The sequence below is a fragment of the Periplaneta americana genome, chromosome 10, assembly GCF_040183065.1.
Source record: "Periplaneta americana isolate PAMFEO1 chromosome 10, P.americana_PAMFEO1_priV1, whole genome shotgun sequence".
Lineage (NCBI taxonomy): Eukaryota > Metazoa > Arthropoda > Insecta > Blattodea > Blattidae > Periplaneta > Periplaneta americana.
The window spans coordinates 63,157,593-63,171,500 of NC_091126.1; positions in this window are offsets into that span (position 1 = coordinate 63,157,593).

Here is a 13,908-nt window from a genome sequence, read left to right on the forward strand (position 1 = left end):
TGAAATTTATTCTTAGATGTAACGTACTATAACCTTGTTTAGAAAGCAGGAATATTTTAAATTTAAAAGAATTGTTTTAATTTTATTAAAGTAGGAATTAATAAAGAAATTAGGCAAAGAAATTTCAGTTCAGATAATAAGATCTACGTACGGTCCTTAACATGCACGCCTTGATACAAAAATAATGAATATGAACATGTTACTATATATTCTGGGCAACTTCGGCCTCTTCAGACTTTCCGTCATTCTTTTCACATGATTTAACCATACTGGTCCGAAAGCGGTCTCGTGCGCTTTGTCTCGGTCGTCCGTCTCGGTCGCTTGTCTCTGTCTTGCGCTCTCAAATGTACTTCATATAATTGTATAGGAAGCAGACAGAAAGCGACTAGTCTCGGTCTCTCGTCTCTGTCGCCTGTCTCGGTCGCTTGTCTGTCGCGTGCACCCAAATGGTACCTTTATAATTTAGGGGTTGGGTGCAAGAAAGGCACTTCTCTCAAATGCAAATTTTGAGAAAATTGATGTTGAAAATTCAAACGGTCATAATGTCATCTATGCACGCCTTTACATTTGGGGTACTCCTGACCTTTATGATCACAGTATTGAACTATAACTTGGTGATCATATGAATAGCAGATCAGAGAACACAATAAACCGTATTACTCAATAAGGGCACATAATCTAAAATGCCCTTCCTGCACCCAGCCCCTCAATTATTGCATTTCGATGATAATTATCTATGACACTAGTAAATTAATATGCATTCTATCCACGGGCGGAAAGTTTGGCATGGGATTCACAGCCGAGAGTATGAATTTCCACGAGTCTATATAAAATGTCTTGGTTCAGTTGTATTATGCAACATATTGTCAAAACCGACGAAGAAACCAGAGAATTGTTCTTGTTTTAGTTAAAATTACAAATGGTAGTAGCTGAACCACTTATGTTCTCACGCAATAAAGTTCATACATATATGAATTTAATCGATTATCGATAAATATTGCAGTACATTCTATAATTAAAAACGAGTAATATCGTTCATACAAATTTTTTATACTACTGCTATGGTTTTCATTCATCAATATTAAAGAATTAAATTTTATGAAAACCCGTTCCAAATAATTGCCACATTTAAGGGATGATATTGAAGAAAACATTCTTTCCCCAGAGTATAATAGATCAAGCTAAGTGTGATCTGTCAAATTTACTGCTCAAAATATTAAAAAAAAAGACATAAATTAAAAGAATTATGCTGTGACTTCTCAATGGAGATTTTAAAATATTAAAGGCGTGAATGAGGATTTTTAATAGCTCATTTTCCATTATTGTCTTAAAAGTAATCGTTTCAAGTTCAAGGTACCACTATTTCATGCTAAAACCACTTTATCCTTGTAAAAAAGTATCGACATACTCGAAGTCCCGAAATTTCAACACTATTAAATAGGAAGACGATGTAAATAAGGAAATTAACAATGTGGAAAATGGGAATACAATTTTGACAGAAGAAAAAGAAGGAATGAGGAAAAGACGACATTAAAGTTTTAACACGTGATTTGAAGGGTTCGGAACCATAGTGGGCCAAGCGCCATTTACTAAAGCCGAAGAAAACAAGAGTTAAAATGAAGTTATTACTACAGTCTAGTATATTCAGTCACATCATTCATTGCTATCGGATGTCGAAGTCAATAGTAGGAGACTGTACATTTTATTAAATTGCAATGCATTACGAATAACAAGGAAACAAAATAGCACTTACCCATGACCTGGCGTTATCTGGTTGGGTTTTTCCGAGATTTTCACCAACCAAATGGCAAATGTTAGGTAATCTATGGCGAATCCTTGGCCTCATCTCGCCAAATATCTGCAGTGCTTGGGAAAAGTGACATGAGTCAGTTTCAACAAACCATTTTTGATAATTTATTGACGACTTACAATGGTTTATGTCGATTTGATTTTTTTCTGTAATTATTGTAATGGGAGAAATGCTTATGTATTTTTTTTCCAAGCGAGCAGATGTTCAGTAAGTTGTCAATAAATTATCAAAAAATGTTTGTGAAAACTGACTTATATCACTTTTTCCAAGCACTGCAGATATCATCTCGCTATCACCAATCCCATCGACGCTAAATTCAAATTCAAATTTCAAATTCAAATTTATTTACAATTTACATTTGAAATAAATACATGTGAATAGATACCCGAAATGAGTATATGGTCGTGCTCGGGTACAGTCCAGTAGTCTACATAAATTTTACAGGGGGATCAAATAATAATGCTGATGATAGAAATAATAATAATAATAATAATAATAATAATAATAATAATAATAATAAAAATAAAAAAATAATAATAATAATAAAATAATCGTGACAAAAATGATACAAAGATTGTAATGCAAAATAATTCATTAATAATAATAATAATAATAATAATAATAATAATAATAATAATAATAATAATAATAGTGATAAAACAAAAATATTTACAATAATAAAATAAATACTAAGACGGATAAAATAAAATATAAAACCACTAGCGAGAGTTAACACAACTTAAATAAGCATACAATAACCGGAAAAAATGACGAACTCGAAAATCAACAGAAAAGTTCGTTGTATCGCAGACCACAGCAACCGCCGTATTGACATTGTGTTGTGCATTAATGGTAGTAAATAACCTCGTACTTAATATTTTAGGAGCAAATTCGCTCCGGCGCCGAGGATCGAACCCGGGTCCTTGGTTCTACGTACCAAGCACACTGACCACTGAGCTACGCCGAATTCAATCCACAGCACCGGATCGAACCTTCCTCCTTCGATGTTTCCCTTTGTTTCCTAAAATTTTAATTGTCAATATTACAGATAAATTCTGTAGGACAAATTAATATATCTATAATATATTTATAATAACCTCGTACTTGATACAGCGTCGTTAAATAACCAATTAAAATAAAAAAAATGACCTGGCGCGCTGTGTACATTTTACACATCAGTGACAATGCTGTAATTTAATTCTATCTTCTCCACTTCTCTTATAGACCGAACAACGTAACTTCTCACTACGTAAGCTGAAGCAATATTGAAGAAATAGCTAGAAGGTAGCAAAAATCAAGACCAAAGTAAAACGGTTAAGCTACAATAATTCAAATCCCTGTACTTTTTACATAGAAGCGCCCGCTCCAGGATAAAACATATCAACAAAAGCTGCACATTCCTTATCTTCGTATTTCGTCGTTGTTCCTGCAGTAACTCCTATGTGCAAAATAAAAAATCATTCAGGAGGAAGGAAAAACTCATTTATTCATCCCATGGCAGCCGTACATAGGAGACTGTGGATTCTTACATTTTTGAAACAAATATATAGAATTACATTAGGAGATTTTATTATTTGCTGTGCCACTATTATCTTATTTAATAGAGCAGATCTCTGAAAATCGATAAATATGTCACATAGGAGTTATTGCAGGAACAACGACGATTTAAATAATTGATTAAATGGCGATCTTACTCGTGTTAATTATGTAAGCATGTGCGGCTTACGGCTGTTTCGGTGCTACTTGACACCATCCTCAGAGCCTACTAGATCTCGGCGGTATCTCAACTTCGCTGCCTTTTGTGTGGGTGCGTTCGTGTGATGAAGAGTTGTGTCAAATAGCACAAGAAAATGGTTACAACCCAAACATAATAGACAACATCATAAGGAAGACAAAACAAAAACTCAACAAACACAAAAACACAAAACACAACACAAACACATGAACACAAGAAATACGTCACACTAACATACGCAAACAAAAACGCACACAAGATCGCATCTTCATTCAGAAAACAGAAATACAACATAGCATACAGAACAGAAAACACACTACAAAGACATCTCAACACACAAACAACACAAACAAATAAATACAACCACACAGGCGTATACAAGCTCAAATGCAATAGTTGCAACAGTTTCTACATTGGACAGACAGGCAGATCATTCCAAACTCGATGCAAAGAACACATTAAAGCAATAACCAGAGGACACAATACATCTACATATGCCGAACACATAACTAATGCTAACCACACATACAATAACATAAATACAGACATGGAAATTCTACACGTACAACCCAAAAACCAATAACTTAATACACTACAACAATATGAAATATACAGACGCACTAAAACACACCCTAATCAAATTCTCAACAAACAGATCAATTTCAGAACACACACAATATTTGACACAACTCTTCATCACACGAACGCACCCACACAACAGGCAGCGAAGTTGATAGCGCCGAGATCTAGTAGGCTCTGAGGATGGTGTTAAGAAACAGCTGTAAGACACACATGCTTACATAATAAACACGAGTAAGATCGCCATTTAATCAATTATTTATGTTCAAGTGTTAAAAGTAGTGTACGAAAGATTCAACATGAACGACGATTTATTATACTCTATGCTATGATACGAAGCATAATGGCTCTGCTAATTACATTTTATGAGTTTATGCATAATTTTTGCAAAAACTGTTCATTTGGTCACACCATCACATTCAACAAATACATCTGACCCCATTGAATATTAAAATAAACTGTAGGCGGTAATGACCTTCGTTTCTGAGAAGACACTGTTTCTGACATTTTGTGTACTGTATAGCTATCTGCTGCACTCTGTGTATATTCGGATACTAGACTATTTTAAACTGTTGTTAGATGTGTATGACCGTGTAGATCTGTAGGATGTGCCCAGTTAGCTGCCAGTCGGACACTTCAACTCTAGCGCCTACGTCAGGTTACGCTCACAGGGCACACTGAGGGCAGTAAGTTACACTTTGTCCCGTACTTCACTTGTTGGGCATGGCCAGGGGTGACCAAAGCGGGTGTCGTGATTGCATCGTGTAATCACAGACATTCAAACGGGTACGAGTAGTTTCCTGCAGATTTCTGTGTGTTTCATTCACGTACTGAAGGCAAACAGTGGCGGTATCATGTCGCTTACAAGCAGTAAGAGGTGGTTTCGTAAAGAATGAGAATGAGACCTTTTTTTTCTGTCGGACAAAATGTAATATGTTTACTTTGCTCAACGGTTCAATTAGGATTATAGAAACATTAAGTGCCACGCTGAATAATGTATTATTATTATTATTATTATTATTATTATTACTGACCACTAATTATGTGTTTCTATAATTGTCCTGTACGTGCGTGAATATTGAATTTTTAGATCTTCCTAGAAGGATAAAATTATTAGGTTTTATCTCAATTTTAATCTTCTTAATCTTTAGATGAGGGTAACTATTTATTAGTTACTCATTTAATAATAATACTGTAGAAAAACTAGTTCAATATTATGTGTCAACGAAATGTTAAACGCCAGGAATTGACATGTCTTAAATCATAGCCAGAAAGATAAAGATGACATAAATAAATTTAAGGAAGTCAACTACCTACCCAATGTGGTTTGAAATATCTCGTGCTCTAAAGCCTTTTAATAGAACAGAATTTCTTAAAAGAGTAATGATTAAAATAGCTTAAATAACTCGTCCATAAGAAGTTTTTAACTTTGAAATACTACGAATTTCTCGACCAAGTATCGAGAGAAGAATTTAGAAAATTCCTTATTATATTCAAGAGGAAGGTTAAAAAGAGAAACAAGAAAAATCGTATATTATTCACTGGCTCTTGATGACTGCAGTGACATTACTGTTACAGCAAAGCGTGACATTATTATGCGCGGGATTGATCAAGATGCGAGTACAGGAACCACCACTGGTTGTAGTTTTCATGTCAAGTACTTTTCCTCCGTCTCCTTACTTCATAGGCTGTCTGTCGCATGTAATCACTGCTGCTCGAGATTTGGTCACCGCTGGGCGCCATACGGGGTTCACTAGTGAGTCAAGAATTGCCGACGACTGCCCTAGATATAAATCATTCTGCTAATCGTCTGAGGAAACACATCTCAGTATATTGTTAAATCTAAATTTGCTTTGTCCCTTCTCTGTCAAAATAATGGCCATTTATTAGCATATTTATGACAATTTTTGTATATTTTAAAATGTGTTTATCCCAGAGTATTTTAACAGAAAAAAACCTCTATTCCCTTTAATTTCATTTCGTATCGAGATTTTTTATTGCCTTTCATAATTTTGTCTAATCTAATTGCCTGAGGAAATCCATATCGGTAAATTATTAATTTTAATGTTTGCTTTCCATGGGCACATTTCAAAGGCATATGTCAGTATAATTCTGGTTTACTTTAACGTGTGTTTATATCACAGTATATATTTCAACATATAAAAATTGATATTCCCTTTAATATCCTGTCTGTTACTTCAGCTTTATGGGTACATTCTTTTACGAATTATTAAACGCAGATAACCTTATGCATATTTTTCACAACTTTTCTGCTACATATTGTTTAATTCACAGTAACTGAAATCGACAAAGTATAAATTAGAATTGTGTAATGTAAGGTGCACGTATCAAATAACGCCAACTTAAAACTTAAGTCACTTTTGCTCTGGAAATAAGTTCTGTTCAAACATGAAAATTATGAAATAGAAATTGTAATCTTATCTTTAGAAAATAGCACAATGAAAATGGATATATTATGTACCGAACAATAATTAGAACTCAAATAGGAAAACTTTGTAAACTGGCGTTATTAGGAACAGCTTGTCCAATTAACGCCACCTATTTTCTAGTAACATATACACTTATAAGTATTAATGAAATATATTTCCTAAGCAACACAAATTGAACTAAGCAACTAAATTTGATTTTCTGTTAATAAAAGATACAAAATCACTCAATACTAATGAAAGATTCTTGATCTGAAACTGAAACACCATTTGGATTAGGGAAATATGTTTTCCAGTAAATCCTTAGTTTAAAAAAAGAGACAATGAGATACAGTAGAAAGTTATTAAACACAAAACATTTACCTTAGTTTAATATGAATGTTTTCCATTAAGTAAAACAAAAAAAAATAAGTTACGTAAAATTAAAAAAAATAAGAATTCAACAAGCAATTGAACCAATATCATCACTGTGGACATTCTGAACATTTGCAAGTTGAAAGCTTAGTGATTTTCCCGATGTTTTCACACTTATCATGTAAATACCTCGCACATTAAGAACATAACGACATGTTCTCAACGCGATCTTCTTCACATATAAAACACACCCAACTAGTGCTTGCACTTTATCCATGGGTTGCAGCTCATGTGTTGTATTACTGGGAAGGCAATGCAGTATGATTCCGTAATTATCAGTGGCATTTGCAATGTTTGCGTCCAGATGAGATGATGCTCCATCAAATATCAACACCACCTCTCCTGCCACCTTATATCGGGCGAATTGGTCAAGCCAGTGGATGAATATAGCAGTTGTCATAGAGCCCTTGGCACTCATGACAGTCTCTGTTCGAAGAGGCATATCTGTCTCCCACTCCGGCTTCAAACTCTGATTTTGAAGGTAACCATATGTCTGCAAAGAGCATTAGCGCATGCAACAATAAATTTATTGTGACAATTTCTGCGTGCTGAGGTGCAACCAGATGCTCTTTCTTGCACCTGTCCTAGCCAAAACAGTCTGGTGATGCTGTACAGTCAGCCTGAGTACTTGAGTACCGTACTAACATAACCTAAAATTTTGTCTGTAGACTTTTAACGCCATATGGCGTCGTTGTTATGTTTCCATGGTTACCAAGTATGTTTGCGGTTATGTTTATGTTCCCATCGAGAATGATGGTATGACTTCTTGATTTTACCGTAACGTTTATATTCTTAAGTTAACGCTTACGTTACGTTTAATTTTCATCGTGAATGAGCCTTAACTCATTCCATCACTAGATTGCAAGCGAATGCAAGCTACAGTAGTGCACTACCGAAAACGTGTATCGTTAACAAAAATTAATAGGGTGGCGTTAAAGGTATACATGGCGTTATTTGTCTCATGGACCTTATTACATTTGTGATTTAGTTGCCTTTATTATTAAGGTATTAATACTTGATCTATTTTCTAATATTCGAGTTTACTTTCCCGTCAGTACACTGTGACTGGAAGTGTACCATGCTTATCCTTTTCCTCACAAGAATATAGTCAGTGTAGAATTTGTAAAACGTGGCAAATTAAGCTGGGCATCTCGAGAAAACCAGCTATAATACAATGTTCTCTTCCAGCACCAATTTCACTTGGTATCTCCTGGATTTGAACCGCCATGAAACAACGACGCAGCAGTCGTTTGGGTAATGTTGCTCCTGTTTTAAAATTTTTATTTCAAACAGTCACAACATCTGCTAAAGAAAACCATGATACTCTGGGCACTACACAAAGCGGCGGGGAGGTTGTAGGTGTGCCTCTACACGGAACAAAGTTTAATATTCACCTCTTTTAAAGGAATACAGACCATGCAACCTGAATAGGCTAATGGAAATGTAGGCTTAGTACTAATACCTTAACAATAGTGCCAAAATACGAAGCTGGGACCGCAGTGACTGTAGGATCCCTTCCGCAGCGGGGAAGCCCCTTGTCGCGCACTGACGTCACTTGGTTACGAGGGTATAACACCCCCTTGGAGCTCTCTCCTTCCTTCTCCCGCCCCGACACAAAATACGCCAGTGCGTGTACGTAATTGCCTTGTATAAAGCAGAACGTACAACATGTTTATTGTAATACTGCAGGACATTATGCTAAATTAACAATACCAAAAAGATCATTCCGTGCGAAATCCGAGGAAACTGGGGGAGTTTGTCTCGGTAAACTTGACTCGCTTCTAATCAGACGAGACGATTCGGCCTTGTCCAATCCCGACGACATTAAAACAGCGTGTTGTTGCAAATATCCACCGGTTCAGAGAAAAGGGCTTCGCTGCTGTGAGCGGGCTTTGTATTTACCTAGTAGCGCTAACATAAAAACAAAAGCTACTTTTGAAAACCGTCACAACGCCAGGGACATGTACTAAAAAATAAAACAACAAACTTTATTAAATCCTGCGCAATATTATAGAGTGAAGCAAAATTTTGTTATGTAACATACAGCTACGTCATCTTGCCGTTCACACTGTCAAATTCTATTACCAAAGTTATCTCTATTTGATTACTTATTATTTATTTATTCAGTATTTTAATTATTCACTTATATTCATTTATTTAATTATTTACTCATTGATTTCTTTTTTTGTAGGTTATTTTACGACGCATTATCAACATCTCAGGTTATTCAGCGTCTGAATGAGATGAAGGTGACAATGCCGGTGAAGTGAGTCCGGGATCCAGCAACGAAAGTTACCCAGCATTTGCTCGTATTGGGTTGAGGTAAAACCCCGGAAAAAACCTCAACCAGATAACTTGCCTCCACCGGGAATCGAACCCGGGCCACCTGGTTTCGCGGCCAGACGCGCTAGCCGTTACTCCATAGATGTATGTATTTATTCACACAGCAATGGGTATATACCCGGTTGCAGTGTTAACTAATTACACTCAATAAAATGTGGACTTGATTTCTTTACTTGTATTTAACGATTCTGTATCAACTACGATCGATAGGGTCGATGAAATTGGTGATAGCGAGATGATATTTGACGAGATGAAACCGAGGATTCGTCATAGATTACCTGATATTTGCCTCACGGTTGGGGAAAAACTCGAAAAAACCCAACCAGATAATCAGCCCAATACCTGATATTTGCCTTACAGTTGGGGAAAACCTCGGAAAAACCCAATCAGATAATTAGCCCAAGCGGGAATTTAACCCGCGCCCAAGCGCAACTTCTGATAAACAATTTCAAAAGATTGAAAGTTGACGAAAATAATGCTTGCAATAATGTTTTTAACAAATTCAGATGTACTAATAACTAAAAGACGTACGTAACTTAGGTTGAACTTGTGTCAAATATACAGTTTAGATATATGTTATACTTGTGTAGGCCTACACTAGTCGCCTGGATTCTGAAAGCATAGCGGCCGTTACCTTAGTCTGTAAAGCAGACTGTGCGCATGCGCGAGCATATACTACCTGTACTGCTTCTACCCACCGTGTGATGTCACTCGTGCTTGCATACCCCAGGCGGGATGTGTAACAATGTATACTTGCATTAATATCAGATAACGTGGTATAATTTTGTTGTCTGATGACGCCGAAATGGCGAAAATGCTTATAGCTAAATTAATATGATGTAAGGAACATGATTTAAATGTTAATTACAAGTGTATGATAATTTATAAGAACTGAGTAGTAATTAAAACGAAACTGACATTCCCCAAGTATATTTAGAACAATTAATTACTGCTACATGATAAACTGTTTTTAAATGTAGTTTTAATGTCTTTAACACTAGCTTGGCTTAACATGGTGTTAACAATTTTTAACTTTAAATGTAGGATTGCAGGTTGTTAACTCATTCGGCATAAAGTTAAATATGACAGATGACACTACAGATGTTCAAAGAGAAGTTGTAAAAGTAATATTTTGTGTCTGTCATTAAAGTGCTAAGTATATCACTGGTAATATGTATAATATTTAACAGATACTTTTGAATGTTTAATATATCATTGTAAATACAGTAAGAAAAGGCAATCTTTAAAAGTGAACTGATTATTGTCATATTTGTTACCACTGAACTATTATACATTAAAAATTTAGAAAATGTGAGACCTGAACGAGGCATGGAAACTACAAATACAGTAGGGTAAAGGTTAGTAATATTGTGAAACTAATAATATCATGATAGTTATTTTTGAGAATCTTTTACAATTTTACTGAGCGAGAGGAAGATCGGCTTTTGCGTCAACGTATTAAGGGAATGTTCTTGGACAAGTTTCTGCACAAACCTGATCCTTATCTCGCTCAGTAAAATTGTAAAAAATTCTCAAAAATTACTATCATAATATTATTAGTATCTCAATTTTGCCAACCTTTACTCTATTGATTTGTATACTATGCGTGAGACTTAATTTGTGACACGATATAGATTTTCAAAGTAAGTAGGCCTGAAAATATTGCAAGAAATTTAATCCAGACTAATATCCCACAAAGATAAAGAGACCTCTTATTCCGAATCAGCAGCAACTATTATCTGCAAGATTCTGCTCTACCAGCTCTTTTCAACTAATTATACCCGATGTCAATAGTGTTTGAAATTGCACAGTGAGTACATGTAGGAAAGAGGTTTCAGCAGAAAATGCTTCTTTGAGACGACATTACATACAATTTCTACATGGACCTCAAGCAGAAAGAGTGACTAAAGAATTTTATAATATGATGCTGAATTTTTCTGGATATTTTGTGCAGAGTTGAAAACGCCCAAATCCCTATACTGTCACCTGGTGGTCAAATGCTGAGATTTTTTTAAACAGAAAGTTATATTTTAGCATTAGAACAATAATCACAATCTAGTATATACAGTCACGAAGCTCAATACGTAGTAAATATTGCATCCACTAACCACTGCTAACCACTAGGATCGCTAATATCGTCTCATCACATACAAGTGAAACACTACCGGCACAGTCTACTGTTCCCAGTACCCAAATCAACTCAAGCTTCGTAACTATATATACTAGACTTGCTATAACCTTTAATAATAATTCAGTACTTGTCACCTACAACTTTCATTTGTCAATTTTTCGTTGAAAAATCATGGCCTACTACAACAAGGTATTATTTTATACATGTTTCATGATAATCTGCAATACAGATTTAAAAAATAAGTTCAGTCAACCAAAAATTGCTTTAAAAATGCGAAATCATTACAAAATGCTGATGAACACTGAAAACAGTGTTAACGAGGGTATCAAATGCAAAACTCGCCTTATTCAGGTAAAGAGATTTGTCAGGAAACAGGAAAAACCTTTATGGATATGGACAGTTTTGCATTTGATAGTAGTTTTCTGAGGTCTATGGAAGAGGAATTAGACAAAATTTGCACAAACCGACTATGTCAGTAGATAGAGAGATGCAAGAAGTACAACATCCAATATGTAACTCATTTTTTTAAATTTTGGATAAGGCGAGTTTTGCACTTGACAGCCTCAACTGTTTCAGTAAGTGTCGGTTGTTTTAAAGAAAATTATCTTGAAGAAATGGAAAACAAATTAATAAAATGTTAATGATAAACAGGCCGTTAATTTAATATTTGCATAAATTCAACATTACTTCGAGAATCTGATCATTAACATTATACATTTCCCTTTACTTAATGTGTAGTCCCTGTATTAGCGATAACGAAAAGAGGATCCATCTCACATCACATAATGAACGTAAGTGGATGGATGTTTGCAACAGGAATGAAATAATTCTAAAATATCATTCAGCTGAGATTGACAGAAGAGTGGGCAAAGAATATCCCCTTCAACCAACACACTTCAACATTCAGAATACATGAACAAGATAATGATGTAGCAAAACGAAAAAACTTCAGACATTCCCTACTCTAGAAATGTTCAAATAAATATTCATATTAGGCCTATTTGGTAACGACTACGTAATAGTATTATTTTAGATACAAGAGATTACTTACACAAGGGAATATTAAATTAAAACAATTACAAAAGAAAATGGTTTAATAATGGCAGTAAATAAACAAAATCAATTACATTCAATGGGCCGAATCTATTAAGAAGAGAGTCATTAAACAATCAAACTCAGGACGAGTGGATACTTTCAACTGTTTACGAAATTTCATCTCATATGAGGGAGATAACGATATATCTATTAAATTATTTAATTACTTGAATGTATCGTGCTTGGCAAAATGTTTAAGCCGTAGAAAACTCTAAAGGAGACTAGATTAAAACTATAAACTACACTAGCTCTCTCTATAAATATGCTCCAACTGGAGACCAGTGAATCGCCGCAGAAACAAAGTGCGTCAGAACACAATACTATGAGAATTGACTCATTAATCATGCAGCAAGAAGGAATATTTCACACTTACGTACAAAACAGCGCAGATGATTATATCATGCAAGATAATCAGTGCCACTTCTTGAAGAGTATAATGGATCTGACAACGTACCTGCAACAAAGAAATTTAAAATATTTTATTATTATTATTATTATTATTATTATTATTATTATTATTATTATTATTATTATTACTATTCAGTTACTCTTGCAATTTAATGGAGCAAATATAAACTACATAAACTCTTCCAGTGTCATTTTCCTTAAAGGAATTAATGATTACATATTTTTGTCTAAATTAATTTTAATAGGATGAAAATAAATGGTCCTAAAAGTAAATCTCTAACATTTTGTAAAACCCGAGAAGAAACTAGTCTAAATTACAAATTCAGTGGTGTTGTAATTCCGCAAGAACAATGTTGTAAATATCCAGGAGTACATTTAAACTCCAAACATTCTTGGGGAGTGCATGTTGATAATGTTACGGGTAAAGCATGGAGGGCACTTCACTTTATTATGAGAATCTTGAAAAAGGCTAGCCCCAAATCGAGGGAAATAGCATATCTAACGTTAGTGCAACACGCAGTGCATATTCTTGAAGGTTGTTTTTCCTATTTTATATGGAATGTTATTGACCTTAGCAGAGCATGCTTGACGTGCAATATCTCCTGCTTCTATAGGCGTTTGGACACCCATGCGTTAGAGTATGCTATGTTATATTATAACAACTTTGTATTGTAGTTCGAGACAAGCCTTGATGTGCTTATATCCTAGAAATGGCAAAGAAACCTCCTCCTTCCAGACATTTATTTAAAGGGATAGTCCTTCACACCGACCCAGACTCTTAAGGAAAAATACGGTATTTACAAGTAAGATATCTAACATTCTACGCAAAAGAGTAATTTCTGTTTCTATCGGTCTGGTTAGTGTACGTATGAAAAAATTTCTCCCATTTTTCGGTTAAGTGGTGCGGAAGTTTTCGAGACAAGAAATTAAGAGTACAGTTCAAATT